We start from the raw sequence: 22,604 nt of genomic DNA on the forward strand, positions 1-22,604 counted from the left end.
AAATAAGGGAAGGCCTGGGGGAATCAAACAAGGCTGAGGGACATCTCCTGCCAGACCAACCAAGAGAGTATTTTATGATAACACAAAAGGGAGAATGATCCACAGAGCTAACACATATGGAGTCCTTTATTCAGACACTATGTCCACGGCACTGAATTTTTGAGATGCCGAAGGCAGGAGCCCTGGCCTTGAAGTGGTTAAGCACTGGGCTGCTAGCCAAAAGGTCATGATTGGAACCCATCAGATGCTCTGCGGTAGAAAGATGTGACAGCCTGTTTCCTTAAATATCACATCCTAGGAGACCCTATGGGGCAGTTCTCCTCTGTCCTATAAGGTCGCTATGAGCCAGAATCCACTCCACTGCACCGCACACAACAAGCCAAAAAGCATTGTTCAATGTATCACACAACCCACCAACAGCCCTGAGTTGGTGCTTATTATCACCGCCCCCCCCCATTATAAATAAGAAAACTACAATTTAAGAGATGAAACAATCACAATCGACACAAGAGCACATACGGGGCAGGGTAGGTGTGCCTAATCCCAAGGTTTATGCAGTAGAAACAAGGCATTTCTGCCCTCTGTGACACCTAACGTTTGTACAGAAATCTTGGAAAAGAATACAGGCTTCAGAATAGTTTCCGGGTCTCGCAGCACCGGCCTGGCCCCGGGGTATTTCTTGAAAGACCCAGGCCAAGGGGAAGCAGGACCACGGGGTCACCAGTAGGATCCCCGGAAGGACACTCTTCCCAGTCTGGACCCGCCCGGCTCGTCCTCCTGGGCCAAGAGTGCGGACCCAAGACTTGAGAGAGCACACGCGACCCCACGTACCTACCTGCGCTCGGCGCTCCGCAGAGCGGGCGCCTTAACGCGGGGCTGTGTGTCCCTCGCGGCGCACCCTGGGAAGTGTAGTTTTATCCGTGTCCGCCCTGGCGTGTGCTCCTAAAAAGACCTAATCCTAGCTAGCGCATGGGCAAGCAGATGTGGTCAGGGCAGCGCTTTCCTAAAACGCAATGAGTCCCCAGATCGGAAAGGGAAGGTGAGGCGAGAGGGCCCTCTGTTAGCCAACAAAACCACAACTCCCAGTGGAGACAAGCCCTCTTAGAGACACAGGAAAGTTTTCTGGGAATCGGGGTGCCAGAGTGTTTTGTTTGTTTTGAACTCCCTGGAATGGGCCAGTATCACCGCTTCTCTTGCGGAAAAAAAAATCCACCTGGGAGGAAAAAAAAATCACACAAGAGCGTGAGCTGCTATCCTTGGATTGGCAATTAGCAGTGGTTGTTGCTAGTTTTGGAAACCCCGGTGGCGTAGTGGTTAAGTGCTACAGCTACTAACCAAAGGGTTGGCCGTTCAAATCCACCAGGCGCTCCTTGGAAACCCTATGGGGCAGTTCTACTCTGTCCTATAGGATCACTATGAGTCGGAATCGACTCGACAGCACTGGGTTTTGGGGTTTGTTTGTTTTTTTTATTAACTTTTATTGAGCTTCAAGTGAACGTTTACAAATCAAGTCAAACTGTCACATATAAGTTTATACACCTTACTCCGTACTCCCACTTGCTCTCCCCCTAATGAGTCAGCCCTTCCAGTCTCTCTTGACAATTTTGCCAGCTTCCAACTCTCTCTATCCTCCCATCCCCCCTCGAGACAGGAGATGCCAACACAGTCTCAAGTGTCCACCTGATACAAATAGCTCACTCTTCATCAGCATCTCTCTCCAACCCACTGTCCAGTCCCTTTCATGTCTGATGAGTAGTCTTCGGGAATGGTTCCTGTCCTGGGCCAACAGAAGGTTTGGGGACCATGACTGCCAGGATTCCTCTAGTCTCAGTCAGACCATTAAGTATGGTCTTTTTATGAGAATTTGGGGTCTGCATCCCACTGATCTCTTGCTGCCTCAGGGGTTCTCTGTTGTGCTCCCTGTCAGGGCAGTCATCAGTTGTGGCCGGGCACCAACTAGTTCTTCCGGTCTCAGGATGATGTAGGTCTCTGGTTCATGTGGCCCTTTCTGTCTCTTGGGCTCTTAGTTATCGTGTGACCTTGGTGTTCTTCATTCTCCTTTGATCCAGGTGGGTTGAGACCAATTGATGCATCTTAGATGGCCGCTTGTTAGCATTTAAGACCCCAGACGCCACATTTCAAAGTGGGATGCAGAATGTTTTCATAATAGAATTATTTTGCAAATTGACTTAGAAGTCTTGGGTTTTTTTTTTTTTTTTGGTTGCTAGTTTCATCACGTTGGTTCTTCTGGAAGAAACTGTCCAACTCTGTAGTGGGAAGAGGATCTGCAGAGCTTTGGGGAAAGTTGTGAATGGCAGCGCTGTAATAGCGGAAAATTGGAAAGAGCCTGAATGTCTCTATTTTGGGGGTACTGGAAAAATAAACTAGGAACACCATTCAGTGGAACACTATGCATGTATACAGTACAATATATACGATAGGGAACGATATTCAAGACATTTCATTAGTGGAAAAGAAGCAACTTGTACTACAACATGTACAGGAAGCCACTTATGTCAAAAAAATTCTGGGGGTACAGGTGGGGATGGAGAAAAACTTGAACTTTGTCCATATTTTTTGAATTTTTCTTACAATAGTGTATTTTAAGGTTGGAGGTTCAAGTCCACCCAGAGACACCTGGGAAGAAAAGCCAGGAGATCTACTTCTGAAAAATCAGACATTGAAAACCCTATGGAGCACAGTTCTACTCTGATACATTGGGGCTCCATGAGTTGGAGTAGACTGGATGACAACTGGTTTTTATTGGTTTTACTGTCAGTAATTGGGAGCCTGGGCGGCCCCGGGGTCAGTGTCAGCAGAGATGGGAGACCCAATTCTAACTCTCTGTGTAACCTTGTCCAGTCACTTGGCCACTCTATGGCTCTCTGTTTCCATCTGTAAAATGGGATTAATAATAGTATTAAATGCTTGTGCTTGTTATGAGGATTAAATAAGTGATTGGCTCCACAGTAAATGCTCAAAATATATTTGTGCTGTTATTAGGTGTCGTCAAGTCATTCCACCTGATAGCGACCCCTATGTACAACAGAATAAAACACTGCCCAGTCCTGCACCATCCTCACAATTGTTGCTATGTTCGAGCCCATTGTTGCAGCCACTGTGACAATCCATCTCGAGGGTCTTCCTCTTTTTCACTGACCTTCTATTTTACCAGGTATGATGTCCTTGTCCAGGGACTGATCCCTCCTGACAACATGTCCAAAGTACATGAGATAAAGCCTCACCATCCTTACTTCCAAGGAGCACTGTAGCTGTACTTCTTCCAAGACAGACTTGTTCATTCTTCTGGCAGTCCACAGTATACTCAATATTCTTCACCAACACCATAATTCAAAGGCATCAGTTCTCCAGTCTTCCTTATTCATTGTTCAGCTTTCACATGCATATGCAGTGACTGAAAATATCATGGCTTGGATCAGGCGCACCTTAAACTTCAAAGTGTCGTGTTTGCTTTTCAATACTTAAAAGAGATCTTTTTGCAAAATACACATTAGCCATTATTATTATTGCTGTTCCCATCCCAGAATGTAAGCTCCATGATAGCAGGATCTTTGGTTTATTCACTGTTGAATCATCAACCCCTAGAACAGTGACTAGCACACTGTAGGTAGTTAAAAACAATTTGCTGAATGATTGAATAAAGACCAGCCTCCTCCCAACAATCTCTCTCCCCCTCTGTCTTTTCCTGCAGGAGTCATAGCCCTGTTTTCACTTGTCCCAGGGCTCACCCTTCTCCTAGTTCAGTGTCTACCCATTCTTCTGGAAACCCAGGAGGCTTCTAGGGAAGTGATGAGTAGTCTCCAACTGCTGCTGTTCCAGCAATGCAGCTCCTGGGCTCTGCAGTGGAGTGGGAGGCAGGGATGCCTGCAGCTGCAGCTTTGGAAGGGCCTCAGGGAAACCTGTCCCAAAATGGAAACCAGCCTACCTTGTAGGGCAGGCATGGGGGGTAGGGCCCCCAGCCACCCTTGTACCTTCCCAGCCTGAGAGAAGCAAAGTTACTCAAGGAAACGTTTTATTAAGATAAAGCCCTCAGTGCAATCTGTCAGCAGCAGACACACAAATGCCTAGCTCTCTGCTCTACACATAGCGCCACTGTCTGGAAGAGACAGAGCCATAAAAACCACTCCAATGTTATAATACAGGGTAGAGTCTACTGGTTAAATCCCAGGGCTTTGAAATCTAACAAATCTTCCCCAGCTCCCATCACTTCCTGTGTGAGTAAGACATTCAGCCTCTTTGACCCTCGATTTCTTCATCTGTTAGATAATAATAGCATTTACTAATCAGGTTGTTGTGAGGCTTTAATGAGCTAATGCACATAATCATAGCCAGTTTAGCACAGTGTCTGGCTCAGAATAGATATCTAATCTTATTATTATTAAACAAGATCCCTGGGTTATACAAACAGTTTGCATTCCTCTACTAACCTAAAAGTTGGCAGTTTGAACCCACCCAGTGGCACCATGGAAGAAAGACCTGGCAATCTGCTTCCATAAAGATTACAGCTTATAATACCCTAAAACAAGTCAACAAATAAACATGCTGCCAGAGTGTGAGAGTCCAGGTTTGGGAAGGCATCTCAGAGGAGGTAAAATCTACAGTACCCTGGATGAGGTGTGTGGCTGTCACTGGTAGCAGGAAGTCCCTGTAGGAACGAGGGCTGCCCATAGGGATATGTTAGGTTGGGTTTTCTAGGTCCAGAGCCTGAGTTGCTGATTCTTGTGCAAGCGACATATTGGGAGAGTGAGGAAAGCAGATAGAGCAGGGGAAGAAACCAAGCAAAGATGTGGGTTCACAGGTATGCAGGGATGGTTCAACATTAGAAAACAATGAATGTAACCCATTATATACAAATAAAACAAGACAAGAACCACATGATCTTATCAATTGATGCAGAAAAGGCATTTCACAAAGTCCAACACCCATTCATGATAAAAACTCTCAGCAAAATAGGAGGAAAATTCCTCCACATAATAAAGGGCATTTATACAAAGCCAACAGCCGACATCATCCTAAGTGGAAAGAGTCTGAAAGCATTCCCCTTGAGATCGGGAACCAGACAAGGATGTCCTTTATCACCACTCTTATTCAACTTCCTGCTGGAAGTCCTAGCCAGAGCACTTAGGCTAGATAAAGAAATAAAGGACATCCAGATTGGTAAGAAAGAAGTTATCTCTATTTGCAGATGACATGATCTTACACACAGAAAACCCTAAAGAATCCTCAGGAAAACTACTGAAACTAATAGAAGAGTCCAGCAGAGTATCAGGATACAAGATAAACATACAAAAATCAGTTGGATTCCTCTACACAAACAAAAAGAACATTGAAGAGGGAATCATCAAATCAATACCATGTACAGTAGCCCCCAAGAAGATAAAATACTTAGGGATAAATCTTGCCAAAGACATAAAAGACCTATACAAAGAAAACTACAAGACACTACTGCAAGAAACCAAAAGAGACCTATATAAGTGGAAAAACATACTTTGCTCATGGATAGGGAGACTCAACATTGTGAAAATGACTATTCTACCAAAAGTGATCTATAGATACAATGCAATTCCGATCCACATTCCAGCAACATTTTTTAATGAGATGGAGAAACAAATCACCAACTTCACATGGAAGGGAAAGAGGCCCCGGATAAGTGAAGCATTACTGAAAAAGAACAATGTGGGAGGCCTCACACTATCTGATTTTAGAACCTATTATACCGCCATAGTAGTCAAAACAGCCTGGTACCAGTACAAAAACAGACACATGACCAATGGAACAGAATTGAGAATCCAGACATAAATCCATTCACATATGAGCAGCTGATATTTGACAAAGGCCCAAAGTCAGTTAAATGGGGAAAAGACAGTCTCTTTAACAAATGTTGTGGGCATAACTGGATATCCATCTGCAAAGAAGTGAAACAAGACCCATACCTCACACCATGCACAAAAACTAACTCAAAATGGATCAAAGACCTAAATATAAAATATAAAACTATAAAAATCATTGAAGAAAAAATAGGGACAATGCTAGGAGCCCTAATACATGGCATCAACACTATACAAAGCATTACTAACAATGCACGAACACCAGAAGAAAAACTAGATAACTGGGAGCTCCTAAAAATCAAACACCTATGCTCATCCAAAGACTTCACCAAAAGAGTAAAAAGACTACCTACAGATTGGGAAAAAGTTTTTAGCTATGACATCTCCGATCAGCTTCTGATCTCTAAAATCTACATGATACTGCAAAAAGTCAACTACAAAAAGACAAATAACCCAATTAAAAAATGGGCAAAGGATAGCAATAGGCACTTCATTAAAGAAGACATTCAGGTAGCTAACAGATACATGAGGAAATGCTCATGATCATTAGCCATTAGAGAAATGCAAATCGAAACTACAATGAGATTCCATCTCACCCCAGCAAGTCTGGCGTTAATCCAAAAAACACAAAATAATAAATGTAGGAGAGATTGTGGAGAGACTGGAACCCTTATACACTGCTGGTGGGAATGTAAAATGGTACAACCACTTTGGAAATTGATTTGGCACTTCCTTAAAAAACTGGAAATAGAACTACCACATGATCCAGCAATCCCGCTCCATGGACTATATCCTAGAGAAGCAAGAGCCTTTACATGAACAGATATATGCACACCCACATTCATTGCAGCACTGTCTACAATAGCAAAAAAGATGGAAGCAACCAAGGTGCCCATTAATGGGTGAATGGATAAATAAATTATAGTATATTCACACAATGGAATGCTATGCATCAATAAAGAACAACAATGAATCTGTTAGACATTTCATAACATGGAGGAATCTGGAAGGCATTATGCTGAGTGAAATTAGTCAGTTGCAAAAGGACAAATATTGTATGAGACCACTATTATAAGAACTCAAGAAATAGTTTAAACAGAGAAGAAAGTATTCTTTGAAGGTTACAAGAGTGGGGAGGGAGGGAGGGAGGGAGACGGGTATTCACTATTTAGATAGTGGACAAGAACTAATTTAGGTGAAGAGAAAGACAACACACAATACAGGAGAGGTCAGAACAACTGGACTAAACCAGAAACAAAGAAGTTTCCTGAATAAACTGAATGATTCGAAGGCCAGTGTAGCAGGGGAGGGGGTTTGGGGACCATGATTTCAGGGGACAACGAGATCACTTGGCATCTACAATGCATCAGCGGACACCTAAGATGTATCAATTGGTCTCAACCCACATGGAGCAAGGGAGAATGAAGAACACCAAAGACACAACCTAATTATGAGCCCAGGAGTCACAAAGGGCCACATAAATCAGAGACTACATCAGCCTGAGACCAGAAATAGATGGTGCCCGGCTATAACCGATGACTACCCTGACAGGGAACACAACAGAGAATCCCTGAAGGAGCAGGAGAGCAGTGAGATACAGACCTCAAATTCTTGTAAAAAGACCAGACTTAATGGTCTGACTGAAACCAGAAGGACCCTAGAGGTCATGGTCCCCAGACCTTCTGTTAGCCCAAGACAGGAACCATTCCCAAAGCCAACTCTTCAGACAGGGATTGGACTGGACTACAAGATAGAAAATGATAATTGTGAGGAGTGAGCTTCTTGGATCACATAGACACATGAGACTATGCGGGCAGCTCCTGTCTGGAGGGGAGATGAGAAGGCAGAGGGGGACAGAAGTTGGCTGAATGGACAAGGAATACAAGGAAATAGTGCTGTCTCATTAGGGGGAGAGAAACTAGGAGTATATAGCAATATGTATGTAAATTTTTGCATGAAAGACTAATGTAAACTTTCACTTAAAGCACAGTAAAAAAAAAAAAGATGTGGGTTCAGCTAAGTGTAGCCTCAGGCTGATCCCATGGGAGCTCTGGAGCATAAAATGCATCATAAAGTTTATCCCTCTCAGAAGCAGGGAGCTGAGAATTTGTACCCCAAATCAGTTATTCATGGATTATGGGCCACTGGGAGGTGGGGAAAAGGGGAGCATAACTTCCCAGGCATCTCTGGTCAAAGCAGCTCCTGTAGACAGAGAACGCTTCTCTGGAGGAGGATGAAGCTGTGAGCCATTAGCAGCCAACGCTCAAAACAACTGAGGAATAGGTGCGCTGCACCTGTAAAAGGGCCCTGGTTGGGGGGCACCAACAGCATTTGCTACAGAGGACTGGCATGTAGTAATGAAAACTGGGTAAAGAAAACGGGGACAGGACCTTAACCTCTTGTCATGGGTCTTCCAAGGAGAAGCAAGCCACATGTAAAACACATTCACCCCATCATATCATAGCAAAAGTCTTAAATCAACTCCAAGTTCAAAATCCAAAAATTCTAGATTCATCTGTGAAATCTAGAATACAAATTATTTGCTTCCAAAGTACAATGGTGCAACAGCCACAGGGTAGATATTTCCATTACAAATGCGAGGATTTGGGGGGAAAGAAGGCATAACAGGCAACAAGCAAGTTAGCAGAACACATTACATTAGCCTGCAAGGCTTGAAAATAATCCTCTGTTCTCTGAGACCATTCACACAACAGCCCTGTCCCCCAGAGTCTAGGTGTTGGCCACACTCTGGATTCTAAGTGGAGGCCCCTCGGCCCTGTGCTTCAGCTCCACCTTCCAGGCCCACTGGGATGGCAACTCTGCTCGCTTGGCTTTAGGTGCACCATTCTCCTATTCCATCTGAGTGGCGACTCCACCTTTAGAAACATCACAGGCCACGGCTCCACCCTTTGAAACCCAAAGGTCCTGGCCATACCTTTGGAGACTGAGGCAGCTCAGCTTCCTGTGTTCCTTGTCTCTTTACTTTCTGCTTCCTGGTTCCTTGGCCTTCTGGCCCTCAGGCCTCACATTCACGTCTGCCCTGCTGGGGCAAGTGTTCCAAAGTTCTGTAGCTCCACTGATAAGTCCCTGGAGGCACCCCACTCCACCAGTAAACTTTGGCCAGAAGGCACTCAGCTCTCTTGCTCTGTGGGTTGGCAAGCTTAGCTCCACCGATAAGTGCCCAGAGGTACCCCCCTCCACCAGGAAGCCTACTGCGCATAGCCACTCAGCTCTCTTGTTCTGTGGGTCAGCTCCAGCGCTGTCTGGCATTGGTCTCCTGGTTCTGCTTCTGCCAGTTCTCTGCTGCAGCTGGTCCTCTGCTACTGCTGCGTCTCTGCTGCTGTCAGTTCTCTGATGCTGCTGGTCCTGTATCCATTCACAGTTTTAAACTGCTTCCACATTTTAGGTATCTGTTAGAGCACCACCCCAGTCTTGGCACCAAATTCTGTCTTAGTTATCTAGTGCTGCTATAACAGAAATACCACAAGTGGATGGCTTTAACAAAGAGAAATTTGTTTTATCACAGTCTAAGTCCAAGTTCAGGGCATCAGCTTCAGGCAAAGGCTTCCTCTGTGAGCTGTGGAGGAAGGTGCTTGTCATCAGTCTTTCCCTGGACTAGGAGCTTCTCGGCACAGGAACCTCAGGTCCAAAGAATACAGTCCATTCCCGGCACTGCTTTCTTGGTGGTATGAGGTTCCCATGTCTCTCTGCTGGCTCCTCTCTTTTATATCTCAAAAGAGATTGGCTTAGGGGGAGAGTAATTGGGAGTGTGTAGCAAGGTGTGTATATGGGTTTTTGTGTGAGAGACTAATTTGATTTGTAAACATTCACTTAAAGCACAATAAAAATTATTAAAAAAAAAAAGAGATTGGCTTAAGACACTATCTAATCTTGTAGATCTCATCAAAATAATTGCCACTAATCCATCTCATTACGTCATAGAGATAGGATCTACAACACATAGGGAAATCATATCAGATGACAAAATGGTAGACAATCATACAATATTGGGAATCATGACCTAGCCAAGTTGACAGATATTTTGGGGGGACACAATTCAATCCATGACAGTTACTATGACTTTCTCAGATATTTGCTGAGCGTACAGAGCAAATAATCTGAGAAGCTGAACTATAGGAAAAATAACGCAGTATCAGGGTTGCAGGAAGTCTCATTAACTGCCCGGAATATGCAGATGACACAACCTTGCTTGCTGGAAGTGAAGATTTCTTAAAGCACTTACTAATGAAGGTAAAATACTACAGCCTTCAGTATGGATTACACCTAAACATAAAATGGAAACACTCACAATGGGACTAATAAACAATACCATGATAAATGGCAAAGAAATTGAAGTTGTCACGGATTTCATTCTACTTGGATCAACAATCAATGCCTATAGAAGCAGCAGTCTAGAAATCAAAGGATGTATTGCATTGGGAAAATCTACTGCAAAAGACCTCTTTACAATGTTAAAAAGCAAAGATATCACTTTGACAACTAAGGTGCACCATGGTCTTTTCACTAGCCTCATATTTCATGTGAAAGCTGAACAACAGAAAAAGAAAGATGGAAGGCAGATCAACGTATTTGAATTGTGGTGTTGATAAAGAATACTGAGTCTACTGTAGAATGCCAGAAGAACAAACAAATCAATCTTGAAGGGAGTACAGCCAGAATGTTCCTTCAAAGTGAGGATGGGGAGACTTCATCATGCTTACCTTGAACACATCATCAGCAAAAGCCAATCACTAGAAATGTAGATGTTTGGTAAAGCTGAGGGTCAGTGAAAGCTAGAGAAACTCTCCATGAGATGAAATGACATGGTAGTTGCAAAAATGAGCTCAAACATACAAACAATGTGAGGATGGCACAGGACTGGGCAATGTTTCATTCTGTTATACATAAGGTCGCCATGAGTAGAAGCCAACTTCACAGCAATTAACAACAAGAAGTGTGGTTTTAAATAATCAAAACACAAAACTGATAGGATAACCAAACAACAAGCTAGTAAGTCACTTAGTCATTAAGTGGCTTCTCTACCCAGAAGCCTGACCATTGCCAAAACCAAATATCTTGCGCAGTATTTTCCTAAGAGTCTGCGGAGCAAATAGTCAAACGCTGAGCTACTAACTGAAAGGTTAACAGTTTGTATTCACCCAGAGGTGCCTGGCAACCTACTCCCAAAGGTCACAGCCATTGAAAACCCTACATAGCACAGTTCTGCTCTGAAACACATGGACTTAGCATGAGTCAAAATCAACTCGATGGCAACTGGTTTGGTTTTTGGTTTTATTTTCCAAAAAGCAGTTCATTAGGATGTTAATAATTGTTGCTAAAGAGGCAATGCAGATCCACTAAACCAATGTAGACAAGTTTCTTTTTTTTCTTACAGCTTTTAAAAACCTATATGCACGGGGAAACTTCTAACATATTAGGCCAGTGAATCCTTTTCTAGAGGAGCTCTCACAGGAGGTACAATGTAACACACTTTGGAGAATGCTAACCTAGTGGATGATACATTGGTGGGGAGTGGAGTTCCTGGGAATGAGTCCCCCAGGGCACTAAGGCTGGGGTACAAATGAAAGGGTGATTTCTGTTTTAATAACCACCCTACTTCGCCTTTTTGTATTGCCTTTGAGAAATTGCTTCCTTGATCTCTGCCTCAGTTTATCTGAGACAGGCAGGAGATCAGGCTGGCTGAATTAAATAGCCTCTGACTCAGTATTCTTGAAATCTAAACCCACGTGCAGACCACCATATAACCCTTGCTGCTGGCGCCAGAGAACTGCTTGTAATTAACAAATGAGGTGTTTAGGCAAGATAAGGGGCCATATTTCCTATCCCTACATGCTTGACCAACTATAAATTACTGATAACCCTCCTGAGTTGTTTTTCAAGTCCCCCACCAGGTGAAGAGCACGCCCAGTAAAAATCAATGTAACCTAGGAGTGGCCTTTCACATGAGATAATCATGAGCAGGATCCAGAGATATCACGCATGTGCAACATCCCAGAATAAGCCCTGTTCGACACTCTAGCAGCCCTCATGACAGACTCCATCTTTGTTCCGACAGCCTTTTAGGGAACTCCATCTTGAATTCCAGCTGCACATGCATTAGATTTTAATAATCCCTCCCCTTCTCTTGGAAAGCTGCATCCATTTCATGAAGAAAGATAATGCCTTTTTTCCCCTCCCTCCACCCCCCTCCAACCCCCGCCTAAAAGCCTTTATAAATCCTAGGAAATCCTTTGTTCGGGGAGAGACTGGAGGCTAGCGCCTAGGTGGAAGCCCCTCTTGTCTCTGCCTCAGGAGCCTCTGCTTTCTTTCTGCCACTAATAAACCTTTTGTTTGTGTGGAACCTCTGAGCCTCTCCTGGTCATTCTTAGTCAGATGAAGGCAAGAACCTAGGTGAGGGCTTAGTCCTGAGCTGGGAAGCCCTACCCTGCAACATATCCACCAGAACAACGGTGTCTTAGTTTTTTAGGGTTGCCTTAACAGAATGCTGTAAAGTGGGTGTCTTTAAAGAACAGAAATTTATTGTTGCAGTTCTGGAGGCTAGAAGTCTGAATTCAGGGTGTCAACAGGGCCAAGTTCTCTCTGTCCCCTCTAGGGAAAGATTCTTCCATATCTCTTCCAGCTTCTGGTGGTGCCAGGTGTCTCTTGGCATGCCTTAGCTTGTAAATGTATCTTCACAGGGCATTTTCCTTTCTCCTACGTAACTGTTTCCATGTCTGTTCTCTAATTTTATAAGATACTACTCAGAAGGAATTATTATGACCCACCCTATTCTGGTCAGTATCACTCAATCAATAACAAATGGGTTCCATTGGTATAATAGAAAAGACAATATAAAGCCTTGATATTTTTGACATTTGCCAGAGTGATTAACTAGATTGCAAGCTCTTAGAGGGCAGAGTCCAATTTTTCTATTTCAATATATTTCATAGTGCCTAGGACTGTGCTCTGTACATAGGAATATGTAGCACATGCTATATGAGTGATGTCGGAGAAGCCACTTAACCTCCCTCAGCCCCTGCCTGCCAAATGTTAAGAAATAATTTAATTAATTTAACTAATATTTCTTGAAGGCCTATTTGGACCTACAAAAGCCAGTTCCCTGTTCTCCAGTAGCTTATTATCTAGTAATGTAATAAAAGCAAAAGGAAAATACCTTTACTGGAAGCTTCCTCAGCTCTACTCATTTAATCTTTAATTTGGATAATCAACATTTGGATCATTCTCAATCTTTTGTTCTCACAATGCTTGTCTGTGAGTAACTTCATACGTGTGCAAGAAAGGATAGGTTCTAGGAAGAGGAATTTCTAGGTCAAATGGTGAGTATATTTGTAATTTCAAAGATATTACCAAGCTGTTCTTCATAGTGGTTGTACTGATTTCCTGTCACACTAGTCGTGTATGAGAATTCCTGTTCCCAACACTCTTGCCAAGATAGTCATCAAGCTTTTTGATCTTTTCCAATCTGATAGGTGAAAAATGATATCTCACTTGGTGTGGCTAATTTCTTTTATTTTATTAAGAGTGAAGCTCTGCATCTTTTCATGTCAGAGCCATTTGTGTTTCCTATTCTGTGAACTGTCTGTTCATATCCCTTGCACATTTCCTATCGGCTTCTTGGCCATTTTCTTACTGATCTACAGGAGCACTTCATATAGCCCTTTGCCTCTGATATAAACTGCAAAAATTTCTTCTTTTTCTCTATTGATTTGTTTTTTGTTGTTTGGCTAGGTATGAGGAAGCCATCTGACTTAAACTTTTAGAAACATTTTACCATGGAAAATTTCAAATACATGTAAAAGTAGAGAGGATACTTATGTGAATCAATATAAATATCAAATCCATTCACTTTTTCCATCACTTTAAATTCTGACACCAGCTGCAATATGTGGCACATCTTCCTTTGACCCTAACTACCCAGAGCTAGGTCAGAGGTCACAAGCTAAGGACACAGTCTTCGAGACTGCCAAACGGGGCCAAGACTTCGGGTGCCAGCCACAAGCTTGGGAGTCCCCATGGGTCCCCTCACTTCTAGGCTGCTGACCACAAATTTGAGGGTTCCCTCTACCCCCTTCAGGGAGCCAGCCATAATCTCAGAGGTCCCCAGCTCCCTCACTTCTGACCTACTGGCTCCCAGTACTTCTCCAGGTTTAATAATTCACTGGAATGATACATAGAACTCACGGAAAGATCTATACCTACAAATCAGAATCACCATAAAGAAGAGATGCACAAGGTGAGGTCTGGGAAAGTTCCTAATACAAAACTTCCATGTCCCTTGAAGCTTCCATGCAAGCTATCCTCTCACATGCAGTGGTGTTGTTCACCAGCCAGGAAGTCCATGGAACTTTCATGTCTAGAGCCTTTATTAGGGACCTCATTACATAAGCATGATTGATTGAATCAGCCCACTTTCCCTGAGGTCAGCTGATATCCAAAAGTGGTCTTTCTGGTCTGGCCAGCCTGTATCTTATTAACATAAACTCTCAGGTGTGGTCTGGAGACCTCCTAGATAATGAAGACATTTCAGTAACAGGAAATTCTAAGTTTTTAGAGGTTAAGACAAGGACAAAATTTTTGAGTAAACTTGATATACAAAAAACAAAAAACCCATAGTTGCCGTCAAGTTGAGTCTGACTCATGGCAACCCCATGTATTCCAAAAAACTGCTCCATAGTGTTTACTTAGCTGTAATCCTTACAGAAGCAGATTGTCAGACCTTTCTTCCAAGATGCTGCTGGGTGGGTTCAAGCCACCAACTGTTAGGTTAGTAGTTGACTGCAAACCACTTGCACCACACGGGGACCTATAAAGTTAATGTAAACCCCACAATACTATAATGAATCCCGAGTAACCATCATCTCTCAGCTTCAACAATTACCAACTTTGCCAACCTTGTTGTATCTATACCTCCAACAACCCACCCCCCGAATCCCACCCAAACTCCTGGATTATTTTGAAGCAAACCCAAGACATCTTATTTCAGCATATATCACTAAATAAAAACCTAACCACACCACCATCTAAAAAAGAAAAGGAAAAAAAAAACTTGTTGCCACTGAGTTAATTCCAATTTATGCTGACCCCATGTGTTACTTGTGTAGTACTGCTCCATAAAGTTTTCTTGGCTATAATTGAAACTGAAGCAGATTGCCAGGCCTTTCTTCCAAGGCACTGTTGTGTGCGTTCAAGGGGTTGCAGGGAGGGCTCAAACCACCATCCTTTAGATTAGTAGATGAGCACAAACCATTCGTACCACCCAGGGACCTGCACAACCACTACCTAAAATTAAAAATTGCTTAGTATCAAATAGTTAGTGTTCAAATCTCCTCTATTCACATACAATCTTTTTAATAGTTTCTTTGAATCAAGATTCAAATAATGTCCATACATTGCAACTGGTTGACTTGTCTCTTTTTAATTTATGGGTTCCCTTCCCCAAGTTTCCTTTGTTTTTTGTTTGCAATGTTTCTAGGACTTGAAAATCAACTTGATAACGTCTAACAACAACATTGATTGAAGAAACTGTGTCGTTTGTCCTGTAGAGTTTCCCACTGAATTTTGTTGACTGCATCCCTGTGGCATCCCTTAATATGTTCCTCTGATACCTGTATTTTCTATGCACTGGTAGTTGTCAATTTAGGGGTGACTTTTAGGGAACCCCTGCTGGCACAGGAACCCTGGTGGCGTAGTGGTTAAGTGCTATAGCTGTTAACCAAGAGGACAGCAGTTCGAATCCGCCAGGCACTCCTTGGAAACTCTATGGGGCAATTCTACTCTGTCCTATAGGGTTGCTAGCTATGAGTTGGAATCGACTCGACGGCAGTGGGTTTGGTTTTTTAGGGCGATTTTTTTTTAAGACTTACAGAGTACCATGTACTTCCATCGGGAGACAATGAGTTGTCTTTTTTTTCGTGATGTTTGGTAGTCATTGGCGATTATTGCCTAGAACAATTAATATATTCAGGGTTGACTTAATTTTTTAAGCAGGTGACTTCCTAGTTGCCCCTACACCATTTATGGAATACTTAATCTTTTCCCCCACTTATTTGACATGCTTCTTTACCTAATGGCAAATTTCCATGTGAATTTGCTATATGTAAAGAACTTTCTTTCTGAACTTTCTGGTCTGTTCCATTGATCTCCCAAACTATTTTAACTGTAGCTTTATACAGTTATAACTGTCTGGCTTGTTTATTCTTTCAAATAAATTTATTTACTTTTTACAGTTAAAATTTTTTTTATTGTGCATTAGGTGAAAGTTAGAGTATATTCAAATCCCATTTGATAGTTTGTACATAAAGTGTTTCATGGCCTTGCCTTCATTCCCCACTACTGGAACATGTGTGAGTGTGTGTGTACAAGCACGCATGTGCTTTAGGTTAAAGTTTAGAGCAAATTAGTTTCCCATTTGATAGCTTGTATGTAAAGTGTTTCATGACCTTGGTTTCATTTCCCACAGCGTGTCAGCAGTCTCCCCATTTCCTCCTTGGTTTTTTTTTTCCCCATTTTTTTAGGTCCTGATTATCTACCCCTTCCTGTCTTCTCATTTTTATAACTGATTGTTCTACGGAGTATTTTCCTCTCAGTGTTATTGTTTATCTTACTTGCTTGTCTCTTGTTTGGCTGGGAGTTGGTCTCCGGGAATGGCTTAATTTCTAGGTCAGGATGTATCTTAGGGCCTTAGTCTCGGGGGTCCCTCTAGTTTCTGTCAGACCAGCAAGTTTGGTCTTTTTTCTGAATTTGATTTTTTTGCTCTACAATTTTTTTCCCACTCTGTCTAGGACCCTTTGTTATGATGTCAGTCAGAGCAGTTGGTAGTGGTAGCTAGGCACCATCTAGTTCTTCTGGTCCTGAAGTCCAAATAAATTTTCACATCAACTTATCGAGTCTTCCCCTACCCACTTCAAAAAAATCATATTTGTATTCAGATCACATTAAATTTATAAATTAACTTGATTTTTTTTTTTTTTAATATTGAGTCTTCCTATCCAAGAACATAGTATTTCTTTCATTTAATCTTTACAACAACTCTGTGAGATAGGGACTATTATTACTATGATTCGCATTTTACAGGTGAAAGAACTGAGGCTCGGATGTGGTGTAATTTGATCAAGGTCACACAAACTTTTAGGTGTGGGAGGCTGCCAGGTTTGTCTGAAACCCAGGGAAGGAGGGAGCCAGCTCCTCTTTGCTCCTTGCTTTTTTTTTTTTTTTTTACTTAGTAGCTGTCTGGCCTCAAAGCCCTTGGCTCTCATCAACCATGTTCCATTGCCTTTCTTGCACTCCACAGCTCACCAGGAAAGCTAGGCTTTTAAATGAATGATGCAAATATGAGTGTATAGAAAGGGCGAAGTTCACATGGAGCTAAGACAGTCCGGGAGAAACTTTTGGAGGAAGGAAAACTCAAGGTGGACTTTGAATAGTCAGAGCAGTATTTGGATTCGTGGAGAGGGCAAGGAAAAGCACAACTGGCAGGGACTGGGTGAGCCAAGGCATGGATTCAACATCTAATTGGGAGGTAGTGAGGGTGACTCTGGGGCTTCCTCTTAGAGCTGAAAGCTAGAGAGAGTCTCTTACTCCTGCTCAGTAAAAGGTATTCTCATTCCCCCCAAATAACGTGCTAAGAGAGATTTAGGAGATGGATGTAAACTCAGAAAGGCTCATTTAACTTCTGCCTTCACGGCAATGTTGCCGTTGCATGTGACTCAGCTACAGAGACAAAGCCCTGGTAGCTGATTTTATGGGCAGAGATGGGTCTGTATGAGTATTACCTGACGCCTGTCCCCCCCACTCCCCCCAGCCTGTGTTGGGGACACAAATGTAAAGGAAACAGAAAAACATTCCTGAATCAACCTTAGTCAGGGTCCAAGACTTCTGGTCGTCACTGGCTATTTGCTCAAGGACATAGGTAGAAGTAACATACACTTTTGGCCCTTGGTGGGTGGGGGGAAGGAAGGAGCCTGGGCCCCCAGAGCTTGAGAGTGCATACCCCCTTATCGCCGAAAGAGTCTGGGATCATGCTTGCGGGTGGTGCACACCGAGCTGCCCCATCATAGGTTTGTAACTCTAAGAATAGCAAGAAGATAGGTAGCAAGGAGGGTCTATTCCTGGGTAAGAATCCCTGGGTGGTACAAAAGATTAGCTTGGCCGCTGTCATGGATTGAATTATGTCCCTCCAAAAAATGTGTGTATCAGTTTGGCTGGGCCATGATTTCTGGTACTGTGGGATTTTCCTGTATGTTGTAAATCCTGCCTCTGTGATGTTAATGAGGGAAGATGGGTGAGTTTTGTTAGTGAGGCAGGACTCAACCTACAAGATCGGGTTGTGTCTTGAGGTAATCTCTTGAGACATAAAAGAAGCAAGCAGAGAGACAGGGGACCTCACACCACCAAGAGTGTAGTGCTGGGAGCAGACCCAGACCCTGTGCATACAGAAGCCCCTAGTCTGGGGGAAGATTGATGAGAAGGCCGACCAAGAAAAAGCCTTTCCCTGGAGCTGACACCCTGAATTTGGACTTTTAGCTCACTTTACTGTGAGAAAATAAACTTCTCTTTGTTAAAGCCATCCACTTGTGGTATTTCTGTTATAGCAGCACTACATAACTAAGCTGCTAATCAAAAGGTTGGCAGTTCGAGTTCACCTAGAACATCCTGATGACCTGCTTCCCAAAAATCATCCATTAAAAACCCTATGGAGCACAGTTCTACTCTGACACACATGGAGTCACCACGAGATGGAAATCAACTCGATGGCAACTGGTTTATTGGTTTATTCCTGGGTAGGAATGAGAGCCACTCCCAGATACCTGACAGGCCAGAACTCTACCTCCCCATCCCACCTCACCCTCAGCCTGTTTTAGACCATAATTCACCCAGAGGCAGAGAATTCTACTGTGCTGATTCTGTCCTAGGGGTTTGAGATCACAATGTCAAGGGCTTGGTAGGTGACACCTGGTATACCTCAGCTACCCCACCCCCCCCACCCCAAACCAAAGAAAGCCTTCTCAGTTTTAGTGGGAAATGTCAGGGTCCAAGGACTAAGGTTTGCAACAGGGGGCAGTGGTAGTTCAGTGATAGAATTCTCACCTTCCATGTGGGAGACCCAGATTCAATTCCTGGCCAATGTACCTCAGCACAGCGACCTCCTGTCTGTCAGTGAAGGCTTGCATATTGCTAGGATACTGAACAGGTTTCAGCAGAGATTTCAGACTAATATAGACTAGGAAGAAAGGCCTGGCAACCTACTTCCAAAAAATCAATCAATGAAACTCTATGGATCACATCGTGCTTGGGGTTGCCATGAGTCAGGGGGCCAACTTGAAGGCAGCTGACAACAAAGTCTGGAACACCTTTCAGTCAGATGGCCCATGCAGTGTCTTCCTTTTACTGGGTGACTGACTCGATTAAGAGTGTTCTCTTCAGGCACTATTCATTATCTTACAGCAGACCCTTCCTTGAAGGACAATGCCAGAATTCCAGCCAAAGCTGACAGCACCCATGGCAGTGGTTCTCAAAGTGTGGTCCCCATACCAGCAGTTATCAGCATCACCCGGGAACTTGTTAGAAATGCAAGTTCTCAGGCCCACTTCAGAGCTAGTGAATCAGAAAGTGGGGCTCAGAGCCAGCAATCTGTACATTTGAAGGAGCTCTCCATGTGAATCTGAAGCACACCAAAGTTTGTTCTCAGACTTTGACCTACAGGCCTCCCCCAACCAGAGGAGAAGAAGCTTTCAAGGCGAAGCCGTGAGCCACCTGGAGCTTCGTAAAGGGTTAGAGCCAGGTTAGGTTTGGAAGCTGAGGAAAGGACATGCTAATAGAGGACACGGAAGAATATCTAAAACGCAAGCACTTTACCCTGAACAACTGTGGGCTAAAGGAAACTGAGAAAAGGTGCGCCTGAAGTGAGGAGGTGTTCCTGTGGGCCAGGGCTTCGGGAAACCCCCAGACTCTCGCCCCCCTTTCCCAGGCGTGGAAAACAAGTCTGCAGAGGCCAAACCCCAAGCTCACACCGCTACTGGGGCCGCTCTACTCGAGCCATGGCAGCACCGTGTTGCAACAGCCCGGGCATGAAGCCAAGCTAGCCTTAGATCGTGCTTGTTTCGGGCGATAAGCAGAAAGGGACCCGGGGCGCGGTTCGCAGGCCACCTCTGCCCCCCAGTCGGGTTCAGCCGCCGCTGGCAACAGCCAGGTCTCAGAAGCATCCAGGACAAGTTTGCGCCTTCCTGGGGATCTAGGTATCCAACCTTGGCCCGGGGTACCACAGACTCCACGTCCTCAGCTTCAACCGAAGGGAGCCCGGCCTTTTGGGAATGGAGATTTCCAATCCTCCCCCTGCGCCGGAGACAACCTCCACCCCAGCTCCGGGCGAACTACAAAACCCACAATCCCTAGGGCAGTCGCGCGCTCTCTTCTGGGAGTGGTAGTTCCGGGACCCGGGGCGCCCCCAGCAGCCTAGCGCCAGGCGGACTCCATTTCCCAGCACGTCCACAAACGTGGGGCGGGGTAGTGAGGGGAGAGACGGGGAGGATGTGAATGGGGAGGGGGCAGTCGCCCCCCTCCCCCACTCTTTCCATCGGGCCCGGCTGGGGCGGGGGGAGGGGCCGGGCCGAGGCGCGGCGGCAGTGCTTGCGGAGGGCAGGGCCGGGCAAGGGCGGGACTGGCCCGCGGCGGGCGGGCGGACGACAAGAGCCGCAAAGCTAACGGGTCCGGACGCCGGCGGCGGCTTCTGCTAGGGCGGCGGCGACGGCGACGGCGACGACGGCAGGAGCAGCGAGCATGGCCCGCGCGGCGGCCCGCGCTGACTGAGGTGCGCGGGTGGGATGCTAGCGGGCGGGATGCGGAGCGCCCCGGGCCCTTAGCAGCTCCAAACCTCCTCCGCGCAGGTAGCTGGCTCGGCCCTGCGACTCAGAACGGCCCGGTGCACCCCGGCAACTTACCCCAGGTTGGGGCGCTGGGCTCCCCGTGTGGGCAGGGGTCGCCTGCCTTGGCCTCAGTCCGGATGCCCGCCTTCTGCTTCCACACATCAAGCCGCTCCCACCCAGCCTGGCGCTCCCCTTCCACTCCTTGCAGGCAGCCTCCGATCCCAGCCCTTGGATGAGCTCCCTGCCCCAGTCCTGACTTCCAGTTCCCGGCGCTCCGGGCCTCTTCTCTACCTGAAGCGCCCTGCCCGCTTTTCTTAGCCAGAGGCTGTCTTTGCGCCCTCAGAACCTCTCTCCTCGTTTCCCTGCCTGGTACTGCCTCCTGGGTACCTCCGGGGGCCCAGTTCTCTCTGATAAGACCTAACAGCTTGACCTCCTTCCCACTTTGGAGAACCCGAGGCACTGCACTAGCTAGGAACTTGGCCAAGGCCGTGCCTCAGTCCTGAGCAGGTGGCCCATGCCTCTCCTCCCATGCCCTGGACTGAAAGAGTCATTTCTCCCCTCTGGTCATTCCCTTGTGGCTGGACCAAACTTTTGGCCCTCTGCTACAGCTTGGGCTGAGCTCACTTTGCTCTCCCCTTCTGCTCTCTACCACTTGTGTTTCCCCTCCTCCCTCCCATACTCTACTCCCGCCCTCTATATCTGTAGAGGAGTCACCCACCCATTCCTTGTTAGCTCGTTTGCCTTTCTATTTCTTGCCACTGCATCCATTTCCCATTTTGCCTCCTGCTTTACACTGTGTAAAGGACTGTAGAAGAGAACTACGGTGGTGTTGGGAAGGAGGGAGAGAGGTGCTGGTGGCACAAAGAGGACCTGCGGCCTCTTTCAGCTGAAACCACTGAGGGGGTTCTGGAAACCCCAGGGCCTCTGGGAAACAGTCATTGCTAGCCAGTAACGTACCATCTTATCTGGTCTTTGGGACAGTTGTCTAGAGAGCTGGTTGAGCGTCCCTTCCTCACACTACGCCTGGTGGGCTTATACCTTAAGGAGATGGCAGCATAAAAGAAGGCTGGGAAACCACACCCCTAAGCCTCATCTGGCTTCTGCTGCTAACTTTGGAGGGGGCTGCCTGTTCAGGGAGGGATGGCTGCTAGGTACTCTGAGCTCTTTGTGGAGGAAGGCGTGGCGTCTGTAGGCGGTGACCTCAAGTTTAGTCATGGTGTTTAGGATTTGAAGGGAAGGGGGAACCAGGGTGCAGAGAGGTAGCACAGACTTGCCTGTATAATTCAGTTTTTTTTTGTTTTTTTATCTTCCTTTGGCAACTTTTCCTTTGGGTTGTCCCTTTCTAGACTCATCCCCAGTTTCCCAGTGGGAAACCTATGAGCTATCCAGAAAGGTTGGGAGGCTTCAGGAGTTTGGTGGGGTTCTGAATGAGCAATCTTGATCTGAACCAGATGGTTTCCTGCTTCAGCATACTCTCACCCTTCCCCTATAGCTGTGAATAGGGTGCTTTTAACCTTGTAACTTGAGAATGGAGGAATGGAGGCCAGGGGGCCAACTGTCAGCACGTGTTTATGTCTGCATCTGCACACTTGTGGTGCAAGCTTGCCAGGGGCCTGTGGGAGTGACCCTGCCCAGGAATGCGCTGTTGTGATATGCTGGCTGTGGCATGCTCATGGGCCCCTAGAAACTTTCTGAACCCAGTCCTCAGATAGAGCCATTTTGAAAGCCCCTAAGAACCACTAGAGGAGCACTAGTGGTGCCGTGGTTAAGTGTGGCTGCTAACCAAAAGGTCGGCCGTTTGAACCCACCAGCTGCTCCTCAGGGGAAAGATGTGGCAGTCTGCGTCCATAAAGATTTGCAGCATTGGAAGACT

The 22,604-nt window shown here is 45.4% G+C and overlaps 2 protein-coding genes across 14 annotated transcripts in view; one reads left to right on the forward strand and one right to left on the reverse strand.

Annotated features, from left to right (window-relative positions):
• Nucleotides 1-21,358, reverse strand: part of FCSK (fucose kinase) — a 43,245-nt gene extending 21,887 nt beyond the window's left edge. For 3 of the 7 annotated variants that reach the window (XM_049865024.1, XM_049865025.1, XM_049865019.1), the window contains exon 1: nucleotides 20,807-21,357. The gene's annotated coding sequence lies outside the window, so the exon portion shown is untranslated. Of the gene's footprint in view, nucleotides 1-831; nucleotides 888-20,113; nucleotides 20,214-20,806 lie in introns of those variants that run through there. The other 4 variants (XM_049865022.1, XM_049865020.1, XM_049865023.1 and 1 more) reach the window with 4 other exon arrangements.
• The window catches only part of ST3GAL2 (ST3 beta-galactoside alpha-2,3-sialyltransferase 2), a 52,581-nt gene continuing 50,031 nt past the window's right edge, over nucleotides 20,055-22,604 (forward strand). For 6 of the 7 annotated variants that reach the window (XR_007514753.1, XR_007514754.1, XR_007514752.1 and 3 more), the window contains exon 1: nucleotides 20,475-20,676. The gene's annotated coding sequence lies outside the window, so the exon portion shown is untranslated. Of the gene's footprint in view, nucleotides 20,105-20,474; nucleotides 20,677-22,604 lie in introns of those variants that run through there. The other variant, XM_049865036.1, reaches the window with a different exon arrangement.

Source organism: Elephas maximus, chromosome 21 (assembly GCF_024166365.1).
Source record: "Elephas maximus indicus isolate mEleMax1 chromosome 21, mEleMax1 primary haplotype, whole genome shotgun sequence".
NCBI classification, from domain to species: Eukaryota; Metazoa; Chordata; class Mammalia; order Proboscidea; family Elephantidae; genus Elephas; species Elephas maximus.